Source organism: Corvus moneduloides, chromosome 6 (genome assembly GCF_009650955.1).
Source record: "Corvus moneduloides isolate bCorMon1 chromosome 6, bCorMon1.pri, whole genome shotgun sequence".
Taxonomy (NCBI): Eukaryota; Metazoa; Chordata; class Aves; order Passeriformes; family Corvidae; genus Corvus; species Corvus moneduloides.
In genome coordinates this window covers 32,709,755-32,724,544 of record NC_045481.1, presented here as the reverse complement: position 1 = coordinate 32,724,544, position 14,790 = coordinate 32,709,755, and the positions used below count along the sequence as shown (strand labels likewise).

The 14,790-nt window shown below is 40.9% G+C and overlaps 1 long non-coding RNA gene across 2 annotated transcripts in view; it reads left to right on the top strand.

Moving 5' to 3' along the window:
• The window catches only part of LOC116446043, a 33,754-nt gene extending 30,470 nt beyond the window's left edge, over nt 1-3,284 (top strand). For both annotated transcript variants that reach the window (XR_004241005.1, XR_004241004.1), the window contains one exon: nt 1,693-3,284. This is a non-coding gene — a long non-coding RNA (uncharacterized LOC116446043). The remainder of the gene's footprint in view (nt 1-1,692) is intronic.
• Nucleotides 3,285-14,790: the final 11,506 nt, after the last annotated feature.

Sequence of the window (14,790 nt, the reverse complement as noted above, 5' to 3'; positions counted from 1 at the left end):
TTAAATTATTATATCATGAATGTTAGCTTCTTCAGAGGTTGCAGATAAAATCCAGTGTTGCAGAGTGTACAAATCCAGTCTCTAATAATTTTGTCAATGGAAAATCCCAAAGGTTACTACTTCTATACAGATTACAAGAATCAACAGTTTTTCCTTTTGAATTGATGGCAAAACTGCCTGAAAATTTTCAAGTGACTCAAACCCAAGTAAATGAGTCTTGAAATCAGCTGGGCCATGGCACACTGTGATACATTTATCAAAGAATATACAGATTTCACATTCTCCCCATAATTAGTTCTAACAGCCATCTACTCTAACTTGTTAAACCACCTCAAAATTTCCAATCAGATAATGTGGCAAACTACTAAGGAACAAAAATGAAGTAAAAAGATGTGATTAACATTTAGCACCTGAGATAATTTGAGAGTGAAAACAAAAGCTATCTTTGGGCTAAAGATAAGTTATCCAACACTGACAGATGCATTTTTTCAAAAATTAAATGTGATCGCATTTTGACACATTCATATGTCTTCTATTGTAATAATGGACAGAAAGATTTGAGGTTCGTGGGCATTATACTCCTTCCACAAAGAGATGTAGAGATGGTAGTGCTTAAAAAACTCCAGTGCTGAAGTCTCTTTATCTTTAGGGAGAGCTTTCCTTTATGTGAAGAAAAACAACCCCAAAAACTTACAAAGGACCTCAGGCCTCACTTATGCTCTTCAGTGGAGATGAAATGACAACCTACTACCTGTCCCTCTGTCTGGGGACAGATTAATACTGCCATTAGCAGTTTGCCATAGACAATGGTCTGCCAAAGTCTTAAGAATGAGAGCTTTTTTGTTCTGTGAAGAGCCTGGTTTTCCTAACAGAAAGAGAGATTATTGACATTCCATGCTAAAATCTCTGTTTGACAGAAGTTGTATGCTACAATCAGTACTTTGAATTGGGACAAAGAACTTTAAAGTCTTGGCCAGTTAATGAAATTTGAATTATCTGCTTTGAATATGCATTTGAATGTGATATGTTCTAAGGTTTCATGTCCTCTTGGCATTTGCTCACAGCTAGTCAGATCTCTTGTTTTTTTCTTTTCTGAAATTCTTTTTGAATTTGTTCATGGTTATACTGTGTTGAAATTGACGCCTCTTTCAGTTGGGAATGCAAAAGCAGAAGGAATGCCTTGTATTTTTTCTGAAGAAACAAGTAAGAATTTCACAACTTGGCCCAGAGATTGGTCTGCATCCTGGGGACTTACGGCAAAAAAAAAAAGCTTAAATGTCATGGGAAGCTTTTCCTCATTATTTGAATCTCTTTTTTTAACCAGAAATATGTATGTCCTAACATCTGTAGCATAAAATTTTCTGTTGTTGTTTTTTTTTTTAAACTTCCTGTATGGTTTGCATGTATTTGTAGGAAATTTCAAAATTTCAAAGGCTTTTTTTAGTGTCAGTTACTCTAGCATACATTTTATAAAATAATTTTCCATCACTGAAATTTACAAAAAAAATTTTATGTGTTACAACTATAATCAGGGTGAAATAAAGATGTACCATTTTGTTTTCCATAACTAACTATTACTCTATATCATATAAAAAAACCAAACCCAGGAGAAAGAAACATTCTGATTATGAAGCTTCAGTGATTTAGTCTGCAAATGTCTTAAAAATTCTGTTTTCTGGGATGTGGTTACAGGTGCTGGAGGAGCTGACATTTGTCTGGGTCTGATTTCTGCAAAGGAAGCCTTTTGCTTGCAGAGGCAGGACTGCCAGGTCTCAAAGGCAATGCTGCCACTAATAAAACCAAAAGTGTGCAAAAATATTCTGCCTATGAGAGAGAACCCAAGAAATGGGAACAACTGTAGAGAAAATGGCTACCAGCTACAAAAGATGAAAGACACTTCAACCAACCCGTGCCAGAAAATGAGAAAGAAACTTGCTATTAGACACAGGATGGGCAAATCAGAAGGAAATGCATGATTCCAGCATAGACTTTAGATATGTCTTACAAATTTTGGTCAGTTCTAATTGTTATTTAAGAGTAGATATTTTCCACCTACTCGTTTCTTTTCCATTTTTTTTCAAATTGACCTTTATCCAGTTTTCTCCAACTCACACTCCCATTTTAGGCAGGTCTGAAGATCAAAGGTTTTGTCTTTAAAGAGAGACAATTCTTGCTATGCTGGTGAAGTCCCAGTCATTTCTCAGTCTTGTCAATAGTTTTGCAATACACCGATAAAATTAGCTAATCAATGGAAAGCACATATAGTGGATGTGCTTCATAAAGTCTGTGGGATTAGACATAACCAGGCAGTTCTGTCCAGTAGTATCTAAGGTGATGCAATACACTCACTGAAGAGGAGTCAAGTGTGGTTGAGCAAGTTCTGAGTGAATCAAAAGAATCTTTCCTTGATTTGGCCAGAAGAAAATCTGATTGAACAAACACAGCTGGATTTTAGATTCATGGCTGTACCTCCCCAACATCCCCATACACAGAGAAAAAAAGAGGTGATAATTGGCATGGCTGGCAATATTGTGGGATGGCTTCCGAAGGATCAGCTAATCAGCTACTCATTGAGGTTATCTGTCCACTGATCTCCTGCTGACAGGCAGTAAAAATCATGGCTGCCAAATACTTTTAAAGCGCAGATTTCTCTCAGGATGCCAAGCCTGCAAGGCCTGTTATTTTGATGTAGTTTGCCTGGATGTAGAAGGCCTGATTTGGAAATCATTTCTCTTTGACAGATGTTGTTTTTGCCTTTGGCTTCATAGGAAAGTGAAGCAAGTAATAAACATAATAAAGTCACAGAACTTAGAGGTAAGCTTTCAAAGTAGTCCAAGAAAAATATTGTTTATATAAAATAATTCTTAACCGAAACCAGGACTGGCTCTGGACAAATACATAATTATAAACCATGGCATTCTCTTCTGACTGAACACCATATGATTTTATATTTACTTCCCATACATTTTGGGAAAGACAACATGCCGGGTTTTGAACAGTGACTATTTTAAATCCAACACAGTTTTTAAGGTATATTTGATGGTCACTTCTGACTAGAAGTAGCTCCTGCTTCTGGAGTATTTGAGAAACAGAGGTAGACTACAGACGTTGCAATGTTTTCTAAAATCTTGGGAGTGTCTTTGAGCATTTCTATCACAGCTTTGTTTTACAGGTTTGAGACTTCTAAATCCTCTCTCTGTGTGCCATATTGTACTGGGTTTTTATGGCCAGGTTTTGGTAGTGGTGGGGATTACAAGGGTGGCTTCTGTGAGAAGCTGACAGAAGCTTCCTCCATGTCCAGTAGAGCAGATGCCAGCTGGCTCCAAGATGGACACACCAGTGCCCAAGGCTGAGCCCATCAGGGACAGTGGTAGTGCCTCCAGGATAACACAGTTAAGAGAGGGAAAAAAATTACTGCACAATAGCAATTGTGGGCAGAGAACAGAGGGGTGTGAACATGTGAGACAAGCAGCTCCACAGACACCAAGGTAGAGCAGAAGCGCAGGAGGTGCTGCAGGCACCAGAGCTGAAATTCTCCTCCAGCCCATGGTGCAAACCAGGATGAAGCAGCTGTGCCCCTGCAGTCCATGGAGGACCACAGGGGAGCAGAGATCCACCTGCAACCTGTGGAGGAGACCGAGGCCGTAGCAGGTGGAAGCCTGAAGGAGGCTCTGATCCCGTGGGAAGCGCACACTGGAGTTGTGAACCTGTGGAGAGAGGAGTCCACATGGGAACAGGTTTGCTGGCAGGACTGGAAATTCCATAGGGGCCCCACACTGGAACAGCCTGTCCTTGAAGGGCTGACTCCTGAGGAGAGAGACCCACACTGAAGCAGTTCATGAAGAACTGCAGCCTATGGAAGAACTTATGTTAGAGAAGTTTGGGGAGGACTGTCTCCTCTGGGAAGGACCCTGCTCTGGAGCATAGAAGTGTGTGAGGAGTACCCCCTAAAGAATAAGGAGCATTAGAGACAGTGTCTGATGAACTGACCACAGCCCCATCCCCTATCCCCCCATACTGCTGGAGAGGAAGGAGGTAGAGAAGACTGGATTGAAGCTGAGCCCAGGAAAAAGGAATGGGCATGGAAGATTTCATTTTATTTCTCATTATTCTGATTTGATTGGCAATAAATGAAGTTTCCTGTGTTGAATCTGTTTTGCTCCTCATGGTATTTGGTGAGTGATCTTTCCCTGTCCTTGTCTCAACCCAGAGGCCTTTTGTTGTATTTTCTCTCCCCTGTCCAGCTGAGGAGGAGAGTGATAGACCACTTTGTTGGACACCTGGCATCTGGCCAGGGTCTAACCACCACAAATATCTAGGAACTTGATTGTTAGGTATTTTTCTGTTTGGAGTGCCAGGATTAGAATTTAATGTAAACTCTGCAGATTACAAAGGTTGGCTCATTTTATTTGCTACATTTGAGCAGCTTAATGTCATGGGGTTTGGTTGGTTTTTCTTTGTAATTTTCTTTTGCTACTTTATACTTAATCTGACCTAATTTTTAAAACTCTCTTGCACAAGCCAATTCAAGCAATGTGACATAAAAGCATAAACTCTTCTGAAACCGTGGGTCATTCGAAACAAGTGATTGCTTCTGCCTCTAATTTTTCAGACTACAGGTTTTAAGCACAGAAATGACAAGAAAAATCTCCTTGTTCTTCTTTGGTCTACTTCAAAACCCATGATAAGGAAATCACACCTGCCTTGTACACACTGCTTAGAGAATCTTCTTTATGACTTCCTCTAAAACAGGACCATGATGATGTTAAATACCAAGAAAGACCCTTTGACCTCAGAGGTTTAATTTTAGCACTTAAAATTAAGTCAATTTTTAAAGAGGCATGTGTCGTAAGGACCTAGAGCACGAAGAAAAATGAGACAGATTATTTCCCTTCTAAAACCAGCTACACTAAGAAAACCTAGAAATACATTTTATTTCTTCTCCTCTGAAATTTCAGTCTGGCATGCAATTTATTTGTTGTTGGAACAACAGGCAAAACTCTGGGCTTTTGGAGATATCATTGTACTGCTCATGATGAGAAACATACCTTTTTTTTTTTTGCTTTATCCACACAGGTGACTGCTAATTCAAGATCATAGGATAATTCCTATTGGAGGGAATCTTGGAAGATCCCTAGGTCCACCCTCCTGCACTGACAGGATCAGCTGTGGGACAAACAAGGTTACTCAGGGCTTCATCCAACTGAGTGTTGAAAACCTCCATAGCTGGAGATGACACAATCTCTTTGGACAATATGTTCCTCTGCTTGACTGTTCTCATGGTGTCTCCTTATATTCAGTCTGAACCTCTTCTTCTTTCACCTCAATGTCCATGTGCTTGTTCCCCACCCTGAGAAATACTGAGTAGCCTGGCTCCAGTTTCCTAATAATGTCCCAGTAGGTACTGTCAGGGCTTCTGTTAGGTGTCCCCAAAGCTACATGTTCTGCAGGCTGAACAAGTCCTGTTCCTTCAGCTCTCCTCACATCATAAGTGCTCCAGCCCTCAACCATCTTGATGTCTCTCTGCTGAACTTGCTGCATTTTATCAATTTCTTTCCTGTATTTTGGGAGTCCAGAACTCAGCATGGGATCTACATATGGCCTAACATACTATGTAGAAGGGGCAGTCATTTTCCTGGCTCTCCTGACTCTGCCCATATGATTCAGCCCAGGGTACTTTCAGCCTTCTTTGGTGACAGAGCACACTGATGGCTGATGTGTAATTTGTTCCTGCCCATCCACCAGGAGCCTCAGGTCCTTTTCAGCTGCTTTTCAAAGCTGTCTCCAAGCCATCTGCTTCCTTCATGTCTGCTAGGGGTCTTCCTTCCCAAGAGCAGGACACTGTACTTATCATTGTTGGATTTCATAAAACCTTCCAGTCCACTCCTCCAACCTGCCAAGGTTTCTCTGAATGGCAGCCTTGCCCTCAAGTGTCCTTTCTCCTCAATTTGGTGCCACTTGCAGGCTTGATGAAAATGTATTCCTTCACCTGCCACTTATTGATAAAGATGCTAAAGGGTACAGGTCCCAGATAGACTTCTTACAGTACTCCACTTCTTACTGGCCCAGTGATCACTACTCATAGAACTCAATTATCCAGTTTTAACCTATCTATTTATCCATTTAACCAGGCTGTAACATCCTAATTAAGATGTAAGACCCTTATTTCTGCAGGGTCTCTCTGAAGACCATGTCAATCTCTTTTTGAAGTTCCCTGGTCTTGCACAATCTGCACAGATGCTCACACAGCTCCTTGACCTGGCAACAAAGCTCTTCAGCCAGGTCATGACTCTTGCAAACAAGGACATCTTGCGTGCTCCAGCCTTTGTCCCAGGCACTGCCAGCAGTCTGGATGGGTGTGCTGTCCCCCTGGAGCTCTGCTCGTGTCTGCTCTCTCCTGTGCCAAGGTAGTGATTCCAGTCATAGTCTTTTCCTTAGAATATGATAAATGGTTGTTTGACCTTCTTTAACGATGAGTTAGCTGAAGACAAAAGCTCAAAGCTTTTCATAAAGCCTGTGAGAAACTGATAAAGTCCACTAGGAAGAAAAGGCTGTAGTTTCCCTATCCCAGCAGCAGCAGATTAGAATTAATTCAATCATAATGTGTTGTTAATAATACAGCCTCAGTAATACTGGAAGATAAAGCTTCTTCCTCTAAATCATCTCCAAAAGTCACCAAAAATGTAATCTAATACAAGAAATAGAGCTGATGATTCTGTAGGGGAAAATCCTCACACTTGAACTATTTCTGAGTCAATGATACACCTTCAGGAACTGACTCAATTTACTAACTTCAGAGAAACCTACCTGGGGGATTAAAATTGTGGGTGGTTGTATGCTGGATGAGTGTATTCAGTGAAGAGTTTCAATGAGGAGCAGAGTCAACAATCCATGAGGTACCCTCATGAGAAATGAGGAAGAAAAAGATAAGGAGAAGTGATGAAGGAAGTAAATGAGACTTCCTCATTTGGCCATGGCCAACTTTAATAACTACCTTCAAGTTCATTTTGAGTGGTGTGAAATTGCAGTGTGTCAATGGCTCTGCAGAAACTGGCAACTCTTGATCCAAAGTAAGGAGAGCTTCCTTCATTTCTGTCATAAGCTAGGTTGCATGAGATGATATTGACAGACAATTTTCAATTGTCTATTAACCATCCTATATCTTTTTCCTACAGACCACAGTCTAGTTTATCCTTGTAACTTGTTATCTGTGCAGACACTTACACACTTAATAGTCAAACAGGAATGTGAAAGTGTTGAGTCTGACTCACTGAACTAAGTGGAGAAAGGAATGCTATTGCTACCTTTAATTAAAATTAAGAACTGTAAATTTGGGTTTAACACTAAATATATTGGAGGAAATTCCACATGGATCTTAATATTTTCTAATTTCTGGTAACATTTATGATGCTAAAGTCATGTAGAAATCAGATATGTCTCATGAAGTCTCTCATTCTTCTTCAAGGAATCTCAAAAATTAATTTCTGTCACATCCCTAAATATGCTGTGTATTTGGTATACTTTTGATTGTTCTTGTGGCTTCCTTTATTAACAAACTTTAGTCATACTTTAAATGAGAGGTAATTTATGAAAGCAGCAAGAAGGTGCTAAAATAAAATTACTATGGCTACTGAAACAACAGTGTAGAGCAAGGATAAAACCATGTTGAACATAAATTGCTAAAAAAATATCTACTCCTCCCTCCCTGGGTTTTTTGGTCACATTGACTCTAGAGCTGAAGACTACACTCTGAATGTGGAAAGCATTCAGGAGAAATTTCTGTGGGGTATTATGGGCTGTTTTCTGCAATCACCAGTTCCAGGTTCATCAGTGCTTAGAAAGGTAAATAAGACGCTTGGAGATGAAATAAAAACATAATGTTTGTATGTAGATTTATGGTTCACCTAGATCTTGAATACTGCATGCATCCAGTTTAAGACTTATGAGTATATAATAAAACTAAAAAAAAACCCCACCAAACCCCAAAAAGATCCAAAAACCCAAAAAATAAACAAACAAAAACCAACAAAAAACCCCCAAAACCACAAACCCAAAAGAACAGAGAAAGTTTACCAAGTAATGCAACAGTTTTGTAGAAGGAAATGCTGAGTAGGCAGGGATTGTCAATACTAAAAAGAAGACAACAGAGAGCTGTGATACAACTCAGTGAATGAGAGGGAATAAAGAAGTACCTTTCACTTTTCACTGACCCTGACAAAAAAAGGGGTACCCAGTGACAGTTTGTTCAAAACAAACTAAGTACTGTGTCACACGATATGTAATTAGATTGTGAAATACATTTCCTCAGGGGAATATAAAGGGAAAAACAAGAAGTGACTTCATGGAAGAAAGTATAGACAGTAGTTGAACAAAATGACATCATGAAAAGCAATCACTGTCTCAGGAAAAGCCTATATCAATAATTTTTGCAAAATACAAGGGTGGACAGGAGGAAGGATCACTACTAACTTGTCCTATTTACTGCTAGGTAACGGGATTACAGGCCACTCTATGAACACAGAGGAGCAGAGAGGCACAGCAGCAGGTGTTGGAACTGTAATAACCTACTCAAAGAGCCCCTGCCCCAAACCCCCCACAGGCTGTCACAGGGCACCCTCAGCCCCATGAGTGGTCCCCATCCATGACTCTGTGCAAGAGCCTCTCCGGGTCTCCTTTCTTGCTAGTGGGGTTTAGCCTGTGTGTAAGGGAGTTGTTGCAGGACACAGGAGAACTTACTAGGGGAACTTAAAATGTGCTGCTTAGGGTAGGTATCTGTGCTGGTTTGGCCAAATTTAGAAATACATCCTCTGAGAGAAGGCAGGTTACAACCATCCCTCCCCCACCAGGTCACCAGGTTCGGGGAAAAAAGAAACTTTTTCCTCGAAGGAAAGTGAAAAAGAGAAAAACTGTTTATTTAACGAACACATGGGGAAAGGATAATGATGCTAAATAATAAAACCTCTCCCTCTGCTGAGAGAAACCTGGGAAAATTTCAGAGTCCTTCCGTAGATCTCTCTCCCCCTCCTTGGAGCTGGGACGGGGCGGTGGGCCCACCTCCAGGGCCAAGCCTCGGTGGAAATTCCTCCCGATGTATTCTGATGTTGAAACAGTCCAGCAGAGAAAGAAAAAAGGAAAAAAGAACAAAGTCCCAGGAAAACAAAAGTTCAACTCTTCGTCTCTCTCCGGAGAAAAAAAAGGAGCTGAAAAACTGGCCGAAAGCAAGCCGGGTGCTTTCCCCACTGTCACACTGCTGCCGCAGCTGAACACAGAGCCGTCTCTATCTCTGTGTCCTTGAAAACAGGAAAACAAACTGCTTAGAAAGTTCCCTCGGTTTTGTCTCTCCCCCTCTCAGACTCAGTTTAAAGGCACAGAAAGGCAAAAAATTAATTTCTGGGCATGGGGCAGCGATGGGGGATACACAACACAAAGTCACCCCAAGGCAGTATCAAAAATGGCTAAAAGGAGAATTCAAGGTCTTTTGGGAAGGAATGCATGTGGAAGACTAGAAGAAAAGGGAGATGAAAGACATCTGTAAGTTGGCAGTACATTTGTCTGGTCTTGTCCTGCACCTGGTCAATTCAGTCTGACCCATCTTCTTATCAGGTTCATTCCTGATTCTTTTTGTGAGTGAGGAGCTCCAGTTCTCTGTTCCACATGTGTGTATGGAGGTCTAGGTGTGTCAGCTGCAGCAGGGACCATGGGTCATTGGGGGTGATTCGTCTGGGCTACCAGAAGTGAGAGTGAGGGCTTTGGTCAGCACGTGATCACCAAACTAATCAATGAGCAAGTGAAGCGGTTTGGAAGCCAGGGGTGTTTGTGTGTGTGTGTGTGTGTGTGTGCGTGTGTGTGCACGTGTGTGCATGTGTGTGTGTGTGCGCGTGTGTGTGTGTGTGTGTGTGAGTGCAATGACTGGAGGAGTTGTGACTGAAGAGATCAGGGGATCCAGGCCAAGTGCTGAAGACACCAAGAGGTCTGAATGCCAAGAGGGACCTCTGTGCGTGCGTGTGTGTGTGTGTGTGTGCACGTGTGTGTGTGTGTGTGTGTACGTGTGTGTGCACGTGTGTGTGTGTGTGCGTGTGTGTACGTGTGTGTGTGCACGTGTGTACGTGTGTGTGTGCGTGTGTGTGTGTGTGTGTACGTGTGTGTGTACGTGTGTGTGTCTGTGTGCGTGTGTGTACGTGTGTGTGTGTACGTGTGTGTGTGCATGTGTGTGCGTGTGTACGTGTGTGTGCACGTGTGTGTGTGTGTGTGTACGTGTGTGTGCACGTGTGTGTGTGTGTGCGTGTGTGTACGTGTGTGTGTGCATGTGTGTGTGTGTGTACGTGTGTGTGCACGTGTGTGTGTGTGTGTGTGTACGTGTGTGTGCACGTGTGTGTGTGTGCGTGTGTGTACGTGTGTGTGTGCACGTGTGTACGTGTGTGTGTGCGTGTGTGTGTGCGTGTGTGTACGTGTGTGTGTACGTGTGTGTGTCTGTGTGCGTGTGTGTGTGTGCGTGTGTGTACGTGTGTGTGTGCATGTGTGTGTGTGTGTGCGTGTGTGTGTGCGTGTGTGTGTGTGCACGTGTGTGTGTGCGTGTGTGTACGTGTGTGTGCATGTGTGTACGTGTGTGTGTGCACGTGTGTGTGTGCACGTGTGTGTGTGTGCATGTGTGTGTGCGTGTGTGCACGTGTGTGTGTGCGTGTGTGCACGTGTGTGTGTCTACGTGTGCGTGTGTGTGCGTGTGTGTGTGCGTGTGTGTGTACGTGTGCGTGTGTGTGCACGTGTGTGTGTGTGCGTGTGTGTACGTGTGTGTGTGCACGTGTGTGTGTGTGCACGTGTGTGTGTGTGCACGTGTGTGTGTGCACGTGTGTGTGTGTGCGTGTGTACGTGTGTGTGCACGTGTGCGTGTGTGTGTGTGTGCACGTGTGTGTGCGTGTGTGTGTGTGTGTGTGGAGGCTCTACAAGGGGTCTCGAGCAGCACCTGGAGCAGGGCTGCAGCCTCAGCAGCTCATGTGTCCAGGTACCAGCAACATGAGATATCAAGGATCCAGAGACCAGATACCGGACCTTTGAGGGGTCTGAGCCCAGTTACTAGAGGAATCTGCATTGTGCATATGGATATATTTCCCACTAATGGACCTTCAGCCTGATCAGCTGGAGAGGGACCCTGGATTGGAACAGAGGTTCATTGTGTATGGCCAGAGGGACATTGTGCTGTTTGTTACTGCATGAGTGCCCCGTGTTTCTGCGTGTATTGATCTGTGCAGCTGGCGGTGTGTGTCCATGAGTATGTGTTGTATGTGCGTTTCCATGTGCGCCAGTGGGAAAAATACATGCTCAGCCTCTTTACTGGTTGGAGCTGGGCCATGAAGCTGTGGCAGACTTACCTCTTTTGACCTATCTGGTTTGACCACTACCTAAAATTTACTATCACTAGTTGCTATAGAACACACTGAGTAAGATGTCTTTTGTTCTGAGCCAGTAGAGCAACCCTGTACAGACAATTAAGGATGCATTTTAAAATTTCAATGGACGTGCCTAGCAAAAAATAATTAAAAATAATGCAATAAATTCCTTCTAAATTCCCTTTGCTTCATACTTTCCTTATCTGATTATCTTCTTTATCCTCCCTACATGATGTCATCTGTTGTCTTTGTATCAACTACCCTTACCTTTACACATTCTTATATAACATTTTACTTTTACTGCTTTTATATTCTTTGATTTCACCTGTGGGAAGAATAATCATCATAAATTTAATAGTTCTTCCACTGAACAATGAAAGAAAAAATCAAGAGAGAATCCAACAAACAAAATGAAAACTGGTGTAAATGGTGGCTAAGCACTTAGCTGGTGCCTAACCAAGGTGAAGTGAAGCCTGAATTAGGCTTTTGTTATCTTTCTTTTCTTTCCATAAAAAAATCACAATAAAAAAGATGGAAAGCTGACATGTAGCTACTTAAATTTCAGTTTGCTGTTCTTAATACCAAATTATGTTATAGTAGTATATACCTATGGACATGAAAAAACACTGATATACATGTTCTAAAGTTACTATCTTATCCCCTTAGTTTTTAAAAGGTTTTTCAAAATTTTAAGAAAAACCTCTTCCTTTACTCATGTGAAAATAATTCTGACCACAGCTACCACATATATATGGTTGGATTCAGTGGAAAAATTAGAGAAAAAGTTCAGCTTAAGAAACAAAATATGCATCATAACCAGTTTAAACTGTGATGAGACTTTAGATTAACATATTTTAATTAGCAGAAGGCAAATTTCAAGCACTTTTTACTGGAGTTAGTAATGGAAGGCCAGACTGTCATCTAGAAGAGTGTGTGGATGGGAATTTAAGAAAGGACTTGAGCTCTAGCTGAAGCCTTTTATATCCACAGGAACATAGATTTCACCAGTGAGGGATTGAATCCTGACTCAAAATAATAATGTCTCTTTCTTACTTCAAGAAACATGTGAGATCTCCAGTGCAGCTCTTTACTCACATGCACTGAACTAGAGATCAGAGAGTATCACAGCCTGAAGTTATATGACTTCAAGTTAGAAATGTATGGATGTATACTCATGTATGAAGTTCCTTGGAAGGAGCCGAACATCTTCTCTTCTGTTTCACTGAGCTATACATAACCAAAGGCAATAGCTTGGGGCTGTGTGTTTAAGTTATTTCCCTTGTGCATAAGTTGCACACAATTTAACTGCCTAAGTATTTACATATTTTCTGAGACTTCCTTGTTGTAAAAGAGGAACGTTTGTCTACATAATTGTCAAAACATGCTACTCTTTAATCTGGCATAATATTTACTTCTGTGGTACTGTGTGTCAGGAATTCAGGCTCAGGTAGTAGATGGTATCAAATTTTAGTAAGTGATAATGACATTAGGGAACGTTGCCAGGAGAAACATCTGAACTATGCAAGTTAAAAATTGCTGTTCAAGAATTGATTTAGCGTGCTTCTGATTATAATATTCCTTTGAAATGCTATTGAAATTCTTATGCCTATTTGTACTAGGCAATGCCTTTTGTAATGCAGTGCAGCATTTTCTTATCTCTGAAGCTCAGCTGCAGCATATTAAATCAGCCCCCAAGAGCATCCACCTCATTGTTTCACCAACAAATCCTTTTACATTTCCCCCCACCCCTAGCAAACATACATAAATGCCTGGTGTTATTAGCCTAACTCTGTAAAACATGTATTCAGATGAAAGGGCTAGAGATGAAGACATGAAGACAGACATCCTTAGCTGCTTAGAATGCAGATGCAGAGCTGATAAGTGAGTGGACCATTTTAGCATATCTGTTCCACTTGATTGGTACAAAGCTTTCCAATGTCATTTTGACTAGCTATGAAATCAAATTATTCCACATGAAGTGTTGTGCAGCACTGAGCTGTTCTAATGCCCACTGGATATTGTGAGTGACTCTTTGTGCATGACTCCTCATTTCTACAACTATTCTGGACAACTGTTTTATCCTAAGCAACTAAGAATCCAAAATTTCATCTTTGCCTGACCCTGCATTGTCAAGTCCAAAGCAAGTCCATGGAATGCCCACCAAAACTCACTGAGTGTCAAATTCCCTTGGCATGCTTAACCCTCTGCAGATGCTATTCATCCTGATTTAGGAATGGAGTGCCTAGGATCCTGGGCTCCTATTGTGTTCACAGTTGTCTTTTTGACATGTATTTGACCGGAAAGTTTTTGCACTACCTTTAAAGGGCAAAATTCCACTGCTGAAATGTCCCTTTAATCCCTGTAACTGCAGCATGCCCAGAGCAAGTGTTTGGAATGGCTCTTGAGCTTGTGTATTAAAAAACATTGGATTGTTTGAGGGTTTTTCATAGTGGCATTCAGATTACTTCGCAGTATGTTTAGTGAATTTGTAGTATGACCAAAATTAATTAAGACATTAAGCAAATAATGTTATCAGTATATGATACATTGAATTATCAACTTTTAAAAATATTTAGTCCCATTTTAAGATTATATTCACATTATGGCTGACAAGAACTTTTTTTTATATGGCTGTTTGTAGCAGTTTCTGTAAGAAAATATCTAATTTCATAGTTAATTAAATGTGAAATTTTGAATTAGCACTGCAGTCAAAATCTATTATTGGATGTATATCTTAAAACCTGCTAAGAAAAAAAGTTGTTGGCTTACTGTAAAAAAAACCCCGTAAAAATTGTCTAATGAAAGCTCAATTTCCTCTAAGTGAATAAAGCATACTGGGGAGAATGATCAGAAATACCAATTAAAAATCGATTTGTTAAATTCTGAATGGAACAAACCCTACTCATTCACCAAAATTTCTTTGTCTTTGTTACCTAAACCAAAATGGAAATATTTATCTCTAATAGCTGTATAACCACATAAAAATAAAGAAAAATTAATGCAATTTTTCAAAAACTTGTGTAGTGTTGCTTTTATCTACAGTCAATATAGTCACTGTCAGCTGACCTAAGTGTCTTTAAAATAGGAATGTTGAGCTTACTTTATAGCAGTGTGAGTAGTGCCTCTACCACAGAAAACAGAATATGAAACAAAACAGAAGAGAAAATGCATTTTTTAGTCTGCTCCCAGCTCCAGATGGCATGCTGATTTAGGAAAGAGATAAATAATAGTTACCTTCAGGATATGAGATGAACAGAACGAGGGATTGATTTGACAAGTTTATTGTACTCTATTTCTTTTGTCGAATGTAGGATTCTTTAATTTATTGCTTTTCTTCTCAGGAAATCTACGGTAATATTAGAGAAGTGCTGATAGTGTAAATACACTACAGTGAGCCACCTGTAGG